Source organism: Schistocerca nitens, chromosome 8 (genome assembly GCF_023898315.1).
Source record: "Schistocerca nitens isolate TAMUIC-IGC-003100 chromosome 8, iqSchNite1.1, whole genome shotgun sequence".
In the NCBI taxonomy this organism is placed as follows: Eukaryota; Metazoa; Arthropoda; class Insecta; order Orthoptera; family Acrididae; genus Schistocerca; species Schistocerca nitens.
Window position 1 is genome coordinate 284,845,672 of NC_064621.1, and position 18,349 is coordinate 284,864,020.

Here is an 18,349-nt window from a genome sequence, read left to right on the forward strand (position 1 = left end):
CTGTCTGTCCACACTGCCAGTTTCACGCAACGTTTGGCGTCTCTGCTCGCAGCAGCAAGCCTCCGTGCAGTCCCCACCAGTGGGGCGTCTAGGTGCCACATCCCACCTCAATGCTACACGATGCCTACCAGCTCAGGTCACACAGCATCCACCTCAGGCACAGGTTCACCGCCTCTACGAGCATAACATCACATCCGGTCCCTGCTTCCTCATCAACACAAGAGCGGATATTAGTTCCTGCCACTGTGACACCTTTTGATCCCTCTCCAGCTTCGTTACCTCTCGCCACTGCAAACCGGTCACATATCACCGATCATGGTTCTGTCAGGTTATCAATGTGTTTCTCCCACAATAAGCTTTTTCCATGGACTTTTTGCATGGGAGTAATCAATGAAGCCTTCGTACGGTTAGACTTTCTCCATCATTACGACCTCTTGCCTGACCTTCAGACTGCCGCACTTCGCCCCTCTTCAGGTGTTTTGACCTCCTGTGATGACTGCCATGTTCTGCACCCAATAGCTGTTCCTTCAGCCCCACAACCGGTAATCCTTACAGAATGCGCATCACTGGCCTCTCAGATCATTACCACACTTTCTGACTCTTGCACGAACACTCCCACACAGCAGCACTCCACGCACAAAACTCAGAGCTGCTCTCACGCATCACAGCGACATCCCATGGACTGTCATGTGTGCTGGCGGACTTCCATCGCCTCTCCACCGGCGCCCCGGACTTCTGAGCATGATCTAGAGCTGACAGTTGCGACGCTGGTCAACACTCCACTCTCTAAGTGCACAGCAGTTACACGGACGCCACTACATGAGGCCCAGAAACCGCACCTACTTCCACATGACGTGGATAGTGATTGCAACATTGTCCTTCCTCCTAGCACACTCACCGCCCGCCGTCACAGCGCGCCTCTCCAGGGATGTCCCGATATCAGCTGACACATCACTTACACCGCGGGGAGACCCACAGTCTCCTCCCGCGTGACGACAATCCATCTACTTTCAATTGTTTCATCGCCTAGCAGTGAGGCGCTGTCATCAGTGGCATCTGTCATAAAATAAATACCACGAATGGGGCTACAGTTCGACACAAGGATTGATGCCTTAATGCGTTCAAGCTACCCTGTGCTGAAGACATTGTCGAAGACTTAATCGATGCAGGTATCCTACAGCCCTTGGATAAGAACTGGTCCTCACCAGTACATCCCATGTTAAAGAAAAATGGTACGTTCCATATGTGCAGTGATTACAGAACCCTAAATTCTCGAGCAGTCATCAATAACTACCCTGTTTTCCACATCTAGAACTTCACACAGTTGCTACGTGGTGCCCTAGTGTTTAAAGTGCTTGACTGTTATAAGACGTACCTCTAAATTGTCATGCTCCCACCCGGCATATCTAAGACTGCTAACATTTGGCTGTTTGTGCTCTTTGAGTACCAATTAATACCTTATGGCGTTAAAAATGTCGCCCAAACGTGGCAATATTTTATTGACTCAGTGTTGTTTAGCATTCCCTTTGCCTCTGCATACCTCGATGATATCCGTGCGTTCTCATCATCTGTCAGCGAGCATCAGCACTACCTTGAACAATTTTTCAGAGCCTTGGAATCAAATGGTGTCGAGACAAATCATCGAAAGTCGCAACTTAGTAGCACCACTGTCACTTTTCTGGATCATACCGTTTTGTCTGACTGGGTCGATCTCACTCTCAGCCTGCCTCTCCCGGGAGATGGTTCTGAACTAAGACACTTTCTAGGTTTCTAAGCATGGTCAGTTTCTTTCGCCAACGCCTACCCCAGACAGATTCCATATAGATACCTTTGACTGATGCATTGGCTGGGAAGACTACATCATGCAAACGGCGTCTCCCTTGGACAAACGACATGATTGACGCATTCAACAATCCGAAGACCGCGCTTTCCAAGGCCCGTCCCAGAAGTAGTGTCCCTTATGGCAGACGCCAGTATATGGCCACTGGTGCCATGCTACATTAGCACATGGGTGGCACTACGTAACCACTTCGCTTCTTCTCAAAAAAGCTGTTAACATGTCAGTGCAAATGGTTGGCATTAGCAGTTGATGAGGCGATCAAATACTTCTGTACCAATATCGAAGGGCATCCCTTCACTATATACATGGACCGTAATCCTCTGGTCGACGCCTTTCGCAATTCGTGACCTTGCAGGTTTCGCCATTTCGACTTCATCTGCCAATTTTTCACAGACATGTGATACACCCACAGGGCAGAGAATGTGGCAGTGGACTACCTCTTGCAGGTCAATATCATGACCTCGAGGACCTGGCATGCCGCAGGCTGCCGACACATCAATCCAACAGCTATTCCCCACCTTCCTGGAGCGTTGACACTAGTGCTGTGTGACACATCAACAGGCAGGGACTGACCAGCCGTTCTGAATTAACTGCGAAGTGACATCTTCAATGCCTTACTCAACTTGGCCCAACCAGCATTCATTGCACTGGTAACTGAACATTACATCTGGCCAGGAGTCAAGCACGATTGCCACACATGGACGAGGGCATGTACCCCCTGTTAATGTAGCAAGGTAGCAGGCGTGCTTTGCCGCCTTGGCTCCTTTGTCATCCCTCTGGCAGGCTAAGACATATCCACGTGGATCTTGTGGGTCTGCTCCCTCTGTCTGTGGTTTCACATACATACTGTCTGTGGCCGACTGCGGCACCTGGAGGGTTGAGGCAGTTCCTCTGGAGGACATCACGGCTGACACCATTGCCTGCACGATGGTCAGCATGTAGATCTCCCGATTTGGCAGCCCTTTGTCCATGACGACAGACCAAGGCCGCCAGTTTGAGTCTAAGCTGTTCGACCAGCTGTGTGCTCTGTGTGGTGTGTCGAAGTTCAGAGGTAAGGCCGCAATTGCTACTAATGATATTGCAGATTCGAAAAATATTTCTAATATTTTATCTCATCGTGAGAATTCCCTTGAACAGAAAATTCTGGGTTATCACTCTTAACAGGAAAAAAGTCAACTGGAACAATAGAGAATCATTTCGAGTCATATGTTGAGACAGAAAAAATGTACTGGATGGTGATGATGAAGTCCCATACTCCTTGACAGAGCGTAGGGGACGATGTGGGAGACCCGCACCGCCGTACTAGGCAAGGTCCTAGCGGAGGTGGTTTGCCATTGCCTTCCTCCGATCGTAATGGGGATGAATGATGATGATGAAGACAACACAACAACACCCAGTCATCTGGAGACAGGTGAGAATCATATACTGGCGCAGTGTGTTGAAAAGAGTGTTTGCAGTAGTGAAGAAGCTAACAAGTTGTGGACTTCCCCTATGTGGAAACGTTGAAAGATTCAATTCATTACATAATGGTCAATTTATGATGTCTCTTGAACATATAGCGGAGTCTGATCCTTTTCTCGGCACATTGAACGATATGGAAATCCAGGCCAGTGACATACAAGTTATCTTTCTTCAACAATCTGTAATGAAATAATAGAGCTTCTTTCTGAACGAATAAAAAGAATTATCGTAAGTGAAATAAAACAGGCCAAATATTTCTCTATAATAGTAGATTCTATTGCGGACATTTCACACATTGATCAATTATCTCTCATATTAAGAAATGTGAATGAGATTGGTGAACCTGTTGAACATTTCCTTCTGTTTTTTTACCCGGGACACAAGTTGGCATATGACAATGCAAGCAATATGTTAGGAACCTACACTGGCTTGTGGGTACGCAATAAAGAACGAAATCTGAAAGTGCATTATGTGCCTCGTGCAGCACATTCTTTGAATTTAGTCGCCCTAATGCTGCAAGCTGTTGTCGGGAAGGGTGTAGTGCACAACATTTATAATTTTTTCCCTGCTTCTAGACAGCGCTGCGACAAACTTCTTTCTTTCAAGAAACCAGGAAGCAAAACGGTAAAAAGTTTGTCAAAAACACGTTGGTCAGCAAGAAAGGGAGCGTGTGTGAGTCTATATGAAAACTGGAAGGGCGTTATCAATGTCTTCACCCATATTGCCAATAATACGTTTGAAAAACCACTTGTGCGAAATGAGGCTTCAACTTTATTCAATCAACTCAGCAGACTAGAAGCAGTATTAATGATGATAGTTGGGAAGGACATACTCCAGAGCTTTAAAAGTGTAAATATGAAATTGCAAAGTGTAAATATTGAGACTTACACAGGCTTCCTCTCTTGCTGACCAACGTGTTTATGATAAACTTTTTATCGTTTTGCTTCCTGGTTTCATGAAAGAAAGCATGAATTATATGAATCACTTGTAGGTCTTATAGCATCTATTCGTGGCGTGTTCGACTATTATGAAAATAAATCCATGGAGGTTGCGACTGATAAAGACTATGAATGCACCTATAGAAGATCACGAAAACGCAGACTTCGTGATGATGAAAAAGCGGACTATGAAGAAGTTTTTCTGACTGGAAGGGAAAAATTTAGAGTCGAAACATTTCTCCCAGTACTCGACAACTTGTACGCCGAATTAGTGAGCAGGAAAGAAAGCTATAGAACGCTATTGGACTGCTTCACAGTTTTCAGTGACCTTAAGAACAGTTCACCTGACGATATTGCTTAACGTTCAGCAAAACTCCAAGCATCACATGACACAGGTTTAGAGCCTTCCTTCCCTAGTGAATGTGTACATTTAGCGGAACTTTTGAGATCTGAGATTAGTGATATACCAGTCGAAATAAGTAAATTTTTACGAAAAGAGAGTTTGCAGTCCGTGTTTCCGAATGTTGACATTGTTCTTAGAATATTTCTATATATGGCACTTACAAATTGTTCAGCAGAACGCTCGTTTTCGGCTCTTAAAAGACTGAAATCCTACATATGTTCTACGTTGTCTGAGAAGAAACTGAACCCCTTGTCCATTCTTCACATCGAAGCCGACCTCCTAACTGGTAACCGTCTGAACTATGAAGATACGAGCAACGAGTTTTCTGCAGTCAAAGCCAAACGCAAACTTTGCTGACTGGTCAGTTTGTTTATTTATTCATATTAGTATTAAAAATTTAAGATTACAATGTGAATTTTGTTAAAGCTTAGAGCTCTCCTCATTGAATTTACAAACTACGTATTACCTGTTCATTTTACAATTACCGATGGCGGACCATGAAACTAAACCTCGTTTACGTGCAGACGTGACCGAAGGCTCCCAACAATACTAAACAATACCCGAATGACCCAGTTCGCTCGGCGCTGTTCAGTCAAGTCATACTGATACTGTAGTATATTACAAATGATGCGTATTCTTGGCGTCTACTGAGATTTACAGCTATCGCGTAAATATACGTTATCGAAGAGTACGCCAAGATGAAAAAGTGTCAATAAATAACGTAGTTCAGTTCGTGGATAAATACGTAAAAGCCGGTCGCCGTGGTCGAACGGTTCTAGGCGCTTCAGTCGGGAATCGCGCTGCTGCTACTGTCGCAGGTTCGAATCCTGCCTCGGGCATGGATGAGTGTGATGTCCATAGGTTAGTTAGGTTGAAATAGTTTTAAGTCTAGGGGACTGATGACCACAGATGTTAAGTCCCATAGTGCTCTGAGCCATTTGAACCATAAATTCGTAAAAGCTTTGTTAATACCGTTAGAAAGAGCTATGGTGAGAACAGCAGCTGCAGTACAAAACTGTTCAGCCCTTACATGGATTAAAGGTGTTGTGTACACTTATAATGCAGCATCTACACTCCGGGAAATGGAAAAAAGAACACATTGACACCGGTGTGTCAGACCCACCATACTTGCTCCGGACACTGCGAGAGGGCTGTACAAGCAATGATCACACGCACGGCACAGCGGACACACCAGGAACCGCGGTGTTGGCCGTCGAATGGCGCTAGCTGCGCAGCATTTGTGCACCGCCGCCGTCAGTGTCAGCCAGTTTGCCGTGGCATACGGAGCTCCATCGCAGTCTTTAACACTGGTAGCATGCCGCGACAGCGTGGACGTGAACCGTATGTGCAGTTGACGGACTTTGAGCGAGGGCGTATAGTGGGCATGCGGGAGGCCGGGTGGACGTACCGCCGAATTGCTCAACACGTGGGGCGTGAGGTCTCCACAGTACATCGATGTTGTCGCCAGTGGTCGGCGGAAGGTGCACGTGCCCGTCGACCTGGGACCGGACCGCAGCGACGCACGGATGCACGCCAAGACCGTAGGATCCTACGCAGTGCCGTAGGGGACCGCACCGCCACTTCCCAGCAAATTAGGGACACTGTTGCTCCTGGGGTATCGGCGAGGACCATTCGCAACCGTCTCCATGAAGCTGGGCTACGGTCCCGCACACCGTTAGGCCGTCTTCCGCTCACGCCCCAACATCGTGCAGCCCGCCTCCAGTGGTGTCGCGACAGGCGTGAATGGAGGGACGAATGGAGACGTGTCGTCTTCAGCGATGAGAGTCGCTTCTGCCTTGGTGCCAATGATGGTCGTATGCGTGTTTGGCGCCGTGCAGGTGAGCGCCACAATCAGGACTGCATACGACCGAGGCACACAGGGCCAACACCCGGCATCATGGTGTGGGGAGCGATCTCCTACACTGGCCGTACACCACTGGTGATCGTCGAGGGGACACTGAATAGTGCACGGTACATCCAAACCGTCATCGAACCTATCGTTCTACCATTCCTAGACCGGCAAGGGAACTTGCTGTTCCAACAGGACAATGCACGTCCGCATGTATCCCGTGCCACCCAACGTGCTCTAGAAGGTGTAAGTCAACTACCCTGGCCAGCAAGATCTCCAGATCTGTCCCCCATTGAGCATGTTTGGGACTGGATGAAGCGTCGTCTCACGCGGTCTGCACGTCCAGCACGAACGCTGGTCCAACTGAGGCGCCAGGTGGAAATGGCATGGCAAGCCGTTCCACAGGACTACATCCAGCATCTCTACGATCGTCTCCATGGGAGAATAGCAGCCTGCATTGCTGCGAAAGGTGGATATACACTATATTAGTGCCGACATTGTGCATGCTCTGTTGCCTGTGTCTATGTGCCTGTGGTTCTGTCAGTGTGATCATGTGATGTATCTGACCCCAGGAATGTGTCAATAAAGTTTCCCCTTCCTGGGACAATGAATTCACGGTGTTCTTATTTCAATTTCCAGGAGTGTAGGTACACAGTCCCTAATGCTTTACACGTTAATTATTAGATTATAAAACAAATTTGATTTTTCCACACTAGTCTGTAAAATTATGTAATAGCAAATCCAGTTCTGTGTTTGTTCGTCTGTATTTAGTTATTAGTTCGTGCACCGAAATCTCTATTTCATTTTCATTTCTTACGCTTTCCTATAGTTTCACGTATTAATTACGAACGTGTTTCTTTATCTGCTACATATTCAATTTATTAGATTGTAAAACGACAATTTAATTTTAATTTTGAACGCATCTCTGTAAAAGTACGTAATAATTTCTAATGTATGACACGTTCGCTTCAGTTTTTAGATCGTAACACGTTTTTATTTTCATTCAATGGTTTCGTGTAAATGAACATATTAAAAGTGAATGTATAACAAAAATCCGTTGTCTCCTACACGCTCTGCTGAATTTTGTTGCCTTTCGACAGAAGACTATGTTAAAACAATACAGTTTTAAGTTTGTTTTATCCGCTGCCGCACACCAAGTACAGTTCAGGAACCATATTACATTTTGATTGAGCGCGACTAGACCGCTGACGCGTCCTTCAGAACAACGAATAACAGAGTACGGAAACAGCTCACTGCGCTTACATCCAAAACCACAATTGTGAAGTGATCAGGTAATAGTTATTATTTAAAACATGTTTGGTGGGGGGCGGGAGGGGGGGGGCGCATATAATATGGTGTGCCTAGGGGCGCAAAATTTTTGAATCCGCCACTGGGTATTTGCAGTTACCTGTAACTAATGGCCGGCCTGTGTGGCCGTGCGGTTCTAGGCGCTTCAGTCTGGAACCGCGGGACCGCTGCGGTCGCAGGTTCGAATCCTGCCTCGGGCATGGATGTGTGTGATGTCCTTAGGTTATTTAGGTTTAAGTAGTTCTAAGTTCTGGGGGACTGATGACCACAGATGTTAAGTCCCATAGTGCTCAGAGCCATTTGAACCTTTTTTGTAACTAATGTAAAAAAAAAGGTAAAGTGACGTCACCCTAACGAACCGGTTCTTATACTACCTGCTCGAAGCAATTTTCTGGCAAGACATTGAGAATATTGTCACACGAATCACTGTGTTTGATATATATACACGAGGGTTGGAACATAAATAGTGGCAAATATTTGTTCACAACCGATACAAAGGAGTTACATATTTGCACCTGTTACTACTATTTACAGTAGTTACCAGCGTTGTGTAGAACCCGTTGCCAGCGATGTGGAAGGCGTAGTACACCGTTAGCAGAGACTGTTCTGTTGATGGTGCGAATGGAGCTGTCTACTGCCTGTCGAATCTCTGGAACAGTTCTGAAGCGAATGCCACGAAGCCAAAACCGAAACGCTAATCCAACGAATGGCGTCATTATGGGTCGCCGCGAAAGTCGAAAGTGCGTCAGAGCTCCAGTATGGTGAAAGTTATGGTGATTTTCGTGTAAGACTGTGATGGTGTTGTCCTAACGCGTTACGTTCCTATACGGCAGACCGTTATTGCACAATATTACTGTTCGTTTCTGGAGCATCACCTGCGAGTAGCTTTGCGAAAGAAGCGGGGACATATTCTGCGTAACCCACCCATCATTTTGCACGACAATGCGTGGGCGCATACAGCGCAAGCTCTGGCTGCTCTGTTCGGTCGATGGGACTGGAAAGTATTGTACCATCCACCATACTCCCCGGACTTAAGTGCTTGTGATTTTGAATAGATTCCGAAGATGAAGGAACCACTTCATGGCATTCGCTTCAGAACTGTTCCAGAGATTCGACCGGCAATAGACCGTTCCATTCGCACAGTCAACAGAACAGGCTCTGCTAACTGTGTACTACGCCTTCCACACCGCTGGCAACGGGTTCTACACAACGCTGGTGACTACTTTGAAGGACAGTAACAGGTGCAAACATGTAACTCTTCTGTATCGGTTGTGAATAAATAGTAGCCACTATTATAGTTGCAACCCTCGTATATATTCAAAAATGGAATTTATTATTGAATAATGGCGTTCACTTTCTGTGTGCCGCAGCCTTTACCTCAAACGAGAAGAAAGCTACTCCCAAAAACTAAGGTTTTTGCCAATGTGAAATCATGTTCCACGCCACAAGACGATCACATAGCAACGAATACATATTCTGCTGAAATTTGAAAGTACTGCAGTCCAGAAAATGTTGCTAATACTGTATTTCATGGTATATCTGTTATTGTTGTTACTCTACAACACAGCAATAACCTGTAAGGGAAACCAAATTAAATAGAAGTATTAAAAAAAAAATTGGCCACGTGCGAGCAGGACTCGCGCACTGTGTGTTCCGTAAAAACTTAATTACGTATATAGACAGTTTATCCATTCGAGGGATCGAGAATCTCCACCATTTTTTGCTTATTATCGACGTTGGTACTGGCAAAATGTAGGTTCCAGGAATGAAAGACTTTAGAGAATGTTTTAATTTCAAACCTGACGTCGGATAACAAATGAAAAATAATTTTTCGTGTGATGTACTCCGTCTTCTGGCCACGAGTGGCCTACCGGTACCATCCGATCGCCGTGTCATCCTCGGTGGAGGATGCGGATAGGAGGGGGGTGGGGTCAGCACACTGCTCTCCCGGCCGTGATGATGGTATTCTTGACCGAAGCCGCTACTATTCGGTCGAGTAGATCCTCAAGTGGCATCACGAGGCTGAGTGCACCACGAAAAATGGCCACAGCGCATGGCGGCCTCGATGGTCACCCATCCAAGTGCCGACCACGCCCGACAGCGCTTAACTGCGGTGATCTCACGGGAACTGGTGTATCCACTGCGGCAAGGCTGTTGCCTTTTCGTGTGATGTAATTACATATTTACAGTTTTCGGGTTTTTACTTTACTTGTGTTGTGAAACCTTGCCTCTTGCCAAATTTAATTATTATAGGCCAACGGGAAATGCTCTCAAGGTTTTGATAAGTGAGTTTACGATTATCAAGACATGTGGCATAAATGGCCATATCTATTGATTGTATTGACTTACAAGTTTTATTGTTTTACACCGCCAGGGATCCATTGGCCGTAGAATGTGACATAAATTGCAATTTAATACGTCTGTCCGCTCCTGAGAATAACGGGTCTCAACAGACGGACGAACGGACAGACAGACAGACATACTGACAACTAAGTAATCCTAGAACAGTTCCGTTTTTACCGATTCAGTTACATTTTGATACAGAAGCTATTGGAAGCCAACGCTAATTCCCATTTTCAAGAGAAGTAAAATTGCTTAGACCTTAAAGAAACTTAGTCCTTCTGCAAGTATCACATGTTCCATGGTAAAAGACGTCCCACATGTTACATAAATAGTTGTAAATATATATATAGCATTGTACTTATAATAAAATTTTGTAACTGAAGAATTAACAAGATATTCTAATTCCTTTACTATGTTATAAAGTTCCGTTTTTACCGATTCAGTTACATTTTGATACAGAAGCTATTGAAAACCAACGCTAATTCCCATTTTCAAGAGAAGTAAAATTGCTTAGACCTTAAAGAAACTTAGTCCTTCTGCAAGTATCACATGTTCCATGGTAAAAGACGTCCCACATGTTACATAAATAGTTGTAAATATATATATAGCATTGTACTTATAATAAAATTTTGTAACTGAAGAATTAACAAGATATTCTAATTCCTTTACTATGTTATAAAGTACTTAAATGTGTTGAAAGTGAAATATTTACAAATGCTGCACAAAACACAACGTCGTGTGTATCAACAGCAAAAACTGTAGAAAATGGCGGAAACTACTTCTGGCGGCCTCTAGTGCGCATTCCTTCGGGTGATTCTAATATCAGTCACTGTAATGAAATACCGACCAAAACCACCACGTCTTCATAGGTACATTATCCTCTGTGTACAGCACTCCCCCTAATACCGATAAACGTTTATTTTCGGGAGTCATCAGTCTTCTGACTGGTTTGATGCGGCCAGTCACAAATTCCTCTCTTGAGCCAAACGTTTCATCTCAGAGTAGCAACTTCAGCCTGCGTCCTACCTATTACTTGATGTCTTAACACAAATCCTATCATTCTGTTCCTCCTTGTTGTCTGTGTTTTCTATAAACTCATTCCCTCGTCTATTTCGTGGAGAACCCCTTCATTCTTATTTTTATAATCTATTGGAATTTAAAAGCGTTGCAACAAAGAAAATCTTGTCAGTAATGTTTTTAATAGTCTGTAAGTTACATTATTACTCTATTACACACCTATGATCAACAAATGAAATCAAATTAAGCAGAAGTGTTATCAAAGTTTTCTGACGCATATGCCGACAGTTTAGAAAATACTGTTCCTACAATTTAAAACATATAACACAATAGGTGAAGAGGTGCAAAATGATACAGTCTATAAGCAGGTCTTCTGAATTGTGTCACTGGTATTATTAATTGCACATTAAAGATTTTCTCAACTATAGCAAGAAATATAGAAACTTTTTGAGCATGACCAACATTTACTTTAATTTTTATGACATTAGCAAACAAGTTTGAACCCTTAATACACATTCACTGTCTAAAATATTAGCCTACTTTCGGCTTTACACTGAATAGCACCAACATTAACTATTCATTCAAGTCTGCAACTATCACAGTACAATACTTTTTTAATACCTTACTTTCGCGTATCGGCTATGGAACCATACACATCATTTGAGGAAAGCGTAGATCTTGCAGAACCAGCTCGAAGCGGTTTTGGCGCGTTTGGTTTTGCCATTTTTTGTTGGGTCTATTTTTGTTTGTCTCGGGTTCTTTGTCAAGGAGGAGCTTGTTTTACGGACTACCGGTAATGTCATCAACAGATGATGTTGATCTGCTTCTTTTTCATTTTTGTAGATCTGGAACTGAAGATATGTCTTACGGGCCTACTGCCGCTATCTTATACACGTTTGGTTTGCGGGAGTTGAAGAATTCTGAAACATGTAATTTCCGTAAGTTCGTCTTGATTTTTATGGGAGTTCTTGTCTTTCCTTTCCAGTCACTTCTAGCTTCCGATTCAGTATGGTACGCAGTCGCCACAAAATCCGACTGCTGATAAACGTGTGGATCCAGTGGCCAGATTTCAGTTGTGGAGAAGTCAGTGGTAGCATTCTGTACCATTTCAATCCTACCACATGACTATCCTAACAGCTGATCAGTCTCCGCCTGACCGATATTCCTGCCAGGGTTTGTCCGAAGCAGTCTGTCAGCTGCTTGGTTGTAGTGAACGGCAAGTGGTTTAAAAATGGAACGACTAGTGGCTGTAGCCTGGGATTGGTGTCTAGAGGCAGGCAAAAAATTACGCCGTACCTCTAGCTAAAATTATATTTTGCAGATTATTTGTACGTGTTGTGTGCCCGTCCAGTATTAGTAACACCTCTGTGTTGGAATCAGATTTTCCAATTTAGATGAAGTGCACCATCCACTGAACAAACAACACACTAATGACCTAACCACAGTGAGTAATAGAAAATTTTGTGCTAAGTGGAGCTCCAGGTTTTAAGTAACCAGTCAATCGCTTTCTATTAGATAGTGGTATTAGGGGCACATACACGCCAGAAGTACTGAAACAACGAGCACCTCTGCTATTTGCCCCCATTTCTACACTAGTTATAGTCCCCACTTTGTGCTCTCCTCTTTGTACAACAATTGTTTTGAGGTTTCTGTACTGCGGATAAGCTAGACTCTTCCATATTGCATACCTGCATAGTCTGAAAACAATGTTGGTCCACTAAATCAGAAGTAACTTGAAAAAATTTAACGACAGCTTCTTTGTTGAAGACGAATGCTGTAAGTGCCAGAGTAAATTCTAGTTGGCGCAGAGATAGCCTCATTAAGGATGCCGAGGCATAAATGTATTATACCATTGTTTACCTGCCTCTCAGTTTTTAAATCTATGTGTAATCCCATTTGAAGGATGCCGAGACATAAATGTATTATACCATTGTTTTCCTGCCTTTCAGTTTTTAAATCCATGTGTAATCCCATTTGCTTCTACCAGATGAAGGCTATCATTTCTACGTCAGCTCCAAACATGTGTGATTCAAGTAATAGATTGTGACCCACCAGTTCGTTCGCAAGCTCCACATGTAGGTCTGTACCACGTCCAAATTCCTTCAAACAGCTCCTTGATTTCAAATTTTTATTGTGCAGCCTCTTCCTCAAATTTCTTAGGTGCTGCCGTTTTGAAAAATTGCAGTGTTGTAAGGAAAGTGGCAATCCGGTGGTACAACTACATTAACGTGCTGCCTAATAATGCATCCGAATACTTTATGTGAATACTCTTGATGCTTTCTAAATAAAACAAACATTATTAACATTTTAAATCCTTATTCTCCATGTCTACTTTATTTCTCAGTATAGTTCCCCCTGTAACGAAAATATTTCTCCCAACCAGAGACCACTTTGTTAATACCGTCACTGTAGACTCTTTGACTTCCTGCACGGAGCCACAACCTCACCTCTGCTTGCACCGCCTCATCACTATCCAAGTTAAGTCCTCGAAGGTGTGCTTTACGTTTTGGAAACAGATGAAAACCGGATGGGGCCAAGTCGGGACTGTGTGGAGGATGATCGATGACGGTGAATCCATGGCGTCGGACTGTTGCAAATGTCGCAGCGCTCATCTGTGGTACGACATTGTCATGCTAAAAGCGAGGATGCTCTGTGTGGACGAAGTTCATGAATTTGCAGCTTGGTTACAGCACCCTGGTTCTCACGCGCCGACTTAGTCACATTACACACCACCGTATTACACGCTATAATTCGGAGCCATCTAGCACCAGAGGGCTTCAAATATGGAGACATGAACAATAAATATGTAGAATTTTAATAACCTTTGTTTTATTTAAAAGTTCCACATAAAAATTTTCAGCACGCTCTCTTTTATTATTGATAGTAACTGTACTAATAATAAGATATATAATGACTTAATAATGTTTATAATGACTTAATAGTTCATTGGAGCTTTCGTAAGTAAGTTGTAACACAATATTTGAAAACGGTAATTCTAAATTTAACGTAATCTGTTTCGTTTCGTGGTTAATAAATAGAAATAATAAAATGTGCGGAAGTCAAGCTTTGATACATAACCCCGTAAATAGGTCTCCTGTATTTATATTGCAATAGTTGGCAGCACTTATGGCATTACAATTATTAGATCAAATGAATTATTAAAAATGTATGTGAACATTATTTTAAAATATACCAGTATATTTTGTAAGAAAAGTGTTCGTACACTTCATAAGACGACGCCATACTTTTTCAGCTTACTTTTTACTACACAGACTGTAGGGTGAGTATATTATAGCTGAGTAAGTGTAGTTTCTGTTAAAAAACTTTAGGCCTTACGTACCTGTAAGAGTACAGATGCTTAGGTTCATAAACAAATATTTTTTCTTCTTGAAGTAATAATTACTTCTTACCTCTGTCGAACTGGTCACCTACAACAGTTAGATTCAACGTACTACACATTCCCTCCAACACGTCGCATCACATTGGGGATTGTTTACCGGGTATGTTAGTGCTACAGTATAAAAGAGGCTACAACTTACAAGGTTCTCCTACTTACTCCTGACAGTACCATGGTTCGAATCAGTACATTTTCTTCCCTCTATCAATGCCTTAAGTATACAGAATGGTATTGTGATGATGTTATAGTATTTCAGAGATATTGAAGAAGGATAAATGTATCAATCTGAGGTAATAACATGCTCGAAAGCTATAAGTGAAAATCGTCCTGATATCTCTGATAGTGGAATACTTGTACCGGTCCTGTGGTTGCTAAGACTGTATGTTACACAACTTGCACAGATTTTATTCTGCACCAAAACAAGAAGTCTACTAAATATTGGCACTAAAATGTATACGGTAAGAGCTACCAACATTTGTTCAACTTCGATACTATGAATCAAATCTGTTGTACTAAAGAAGTGTCAAAAGCTCTCATGGTATGTATGCATTTTAGAGCCCATATTTACAAGGCATTATTTCGTGTTTTGGTCGAAACTACCCCCTCCGAAAACTGTCTGCCCTAAAATCTTAGCAATAACAGTACGGTATCGGTACACGTTACCCTGTGCCAGAGGTAACAGAACGGTTTTTCCTTGTAACTGTGGACTCGGTCGTCTCCAGACCAGTTTCCCTTACCTCAAAGTGATACATTTACCGTTCTTCATCACTCCTGAAAGCACGAAATCACCCAGTATATCGTCGTCTTCAAGAGCGTTTATGTTTGTTCCTTTTTGGATATTTTAACAGATATATTATTGTGATTAGCATTTAGGGTTGAGGAAGTATGGTCTTTTTCATGTAGTAGTGGATTTTAATGGTTTTTCAAAAGTGTTATGACGGTTGTTTCAGTCTCCAGTGTACCTTTTCACAAAAACGGGAGTATACGAAGTCTAAAACTGCTGGCATAGTACCTGCTGGGTATTTAAGGAATGAGTAATTGAGAAGAATCTTTGTTTTGAACGCAGTCTTTATATTAAATAAAGCCGCACACCCCTTGTTTGAAAAACGTCGCTGCAGACCATACGAAACAAGACACCACGAAAACCTGACCTGCTGGGTTTGAGTGTAAATGTCAACTGTCCTGTCAAAACTTACCTACAAAGCTCCAAGAACCAGTATTAACACAGGAATCTGGGAATATACTACAGCTTCTTAGATATCCCTAGTAAGAGAGGACTCTAGGAATATACTGCAGCTTCCTAAATACCCCTTTTATAGGGGCTATGAAGACAAGATTTTAACTACAGCGTCCACAGAGGCAGTTGAGCAGCGTATTACTGTGGAAAGCAGTCTCTGCCACGCACCTCATAGGGCTTTGCAGAGCGATTTACATCGTTATAAAGCAACTGACTTAGCTGTACTGTTGTATTAAAATGCAGCTGATTAATCACGTCAGGTTTACGGAAGTTTCATGGTGTGTGTATATTTCGCCAGGATTAACAACTGATTTGAAATTGAGCCAAAGTGATTATTCATTTTGTATTATTCTGAGAACATAGCGCAGGCATCTCTAGTTACTGCGTGCTTCGCAGAAACGTTGTCAGGGACACCATCTGGCGACAGTAACAAACGCAGGTGGTGCTTGCTAACCTTAAGAAAATTCCGTGTTGCATAAAAAATAACGTACCGAGGCGCAATTCCAACATACTGTTAAGATCTACCAATTTGCATTGGCAGTGTCGTTAAATTGTAGAAACACTTCTTATTTACGATTAGCACGAATGTGTAAACAGTTCCATACATCAGTTAGTGCAATCATTAGACAATAACTTTGGCACGTACCTTGTTTGCAGAAAACAATAAATTATATTCCGTTGGTGGAGGCAGCAGAACTGCTTTCCAATCAGACATGTTTCTGCGGGTTCCCGCGTCATCGGTGCGTCTTTGTTACTGAAACGTGCAAATGGTGACACAGGCAACAAGTAACGGAGTCTTAGAGCCGTACCTTTCGTCGACGTCGAGGTCATTGCGTACAGAGTTTAAGCTGGTGAGCAGAAGAAGGTAGCGGCCTGTCCACCTTGAGACTACGTCGCCTCGTCGTATATGTGAGACATTTCCATTGTTTTCTCTTTTTTGACTTGAAACCAGTTTTTAGTGCAAAAAATTAGATCACATAGGTAACATTACTTTTTATTATTTTAAAAGCTGCGTGCCGAAAAGAATAAAAAAAGTCGTGTATTGAACAATTAAAGAACGATGGAACTGCATTCACGTGAAAATATTTAGCATACTGTGCCATGGCTAAGATTAGATATTCGCAAGTTAGGCATCCATTTTTCCTGCTCTGTCGTGAGTATTGAATTAATTGACGAGATCATACATTGGCCTGTTATTCTAAGGCTCAGAGTAGTTTCTCCGAAATAACTTAAGATTCCTCAGTTTTGGTCTACTAGAGTCTGAATTTCGACAACAACAAGATGTCAAAGTGGTAAAGACAAAATAATAAAGGATATTAGCAGAAAGGGCAAATGTTGTAGACATATGAGCCGCAGAGACTGAGCCAGCGAACTAGAGAGACGTTCGAAGAACACGGGCATACAAGTAACGAAAATTCCATTTGGCACAACGACGGAGCAAACATGAATATATAGATGGATCTGCATTTTTCGCAGATTCTAACATGAGTTTTCACGTCCACCGACTGCGCTGAAACCTCGTTACTTCTCTTAAAATACAGTGCCAATCTCTTCAGTTTTATGTACCTACTGCACTCAACATCCCCTACAGACTGTTCAACAAATGCCAACTATTGTGGTTGCTACTTCCAATATTGATTTGCTTAGCAGATATCTAAATAGCGTACCTGTTTTTCAGTTGATTTTAATGAGATGCCCCTGGTAATCATATTTACAAACATATTTACAAATGTTTGTAAAAATGAATGAATGAATGTTCTGTGTGCAATGTAGTTGTAACGTGTTAACGTGTTCTATGAAATTGTCTTTTAAACAGATAATGTTTAATTATTTTCACCACAAATCTTCTTAGAATCTTTTAAACTGTAAAAATGTTAACACAGACATATTGCACCCAACACTTCGGTGTTCTAAATAACTGATTCTAATTATTTCCTTTTAGTGAAGTTACGTTATCATGCAGATACGTTATTGCACACCAAAACAAAAACAACATATGATCTCTTTTGGTCTCAGGAGTTGAAACTTTAGGGTTCGTATGTATGTATATCTATTAGTCGCACACCGGTTTGTTAATTTTAATTTCTTGAAGCATATTTAGTTACAGCTTTCTCTGTAATGGCACCTACGTGAAATGCAACGTACTCGACATTAGTGACCCAGCACGGAAACATTTGCATCATGAAATGAAAATAATGAGAGAGACGCTTTAATTTTTTCATAAATGCATAATCTAAATTAATTATCTAAATAGTATCTAGGCTAGAAGAGCCCCAATCACCAAAAACAGTCTTATCGACCGTAAAGGCGGACAATAATAGGGTAACATCGTACGTAAATTTTAATAACTGCAGCAAATGACACAATTCTCCTGTAGATAAAAGATTGTTTTAACAGTAATAAATAACATTTTGTATTCTGAGAACGATTTAGATAAATTAAAAATGATTACACGTATTACAGACCTCTTAATATGGAACGTAGGAAGAGAGAGTCTAGCTACATCAGCGGTACACAGATGATAAATCGCGCTTATTGTCTTTGACCTTTTCACTC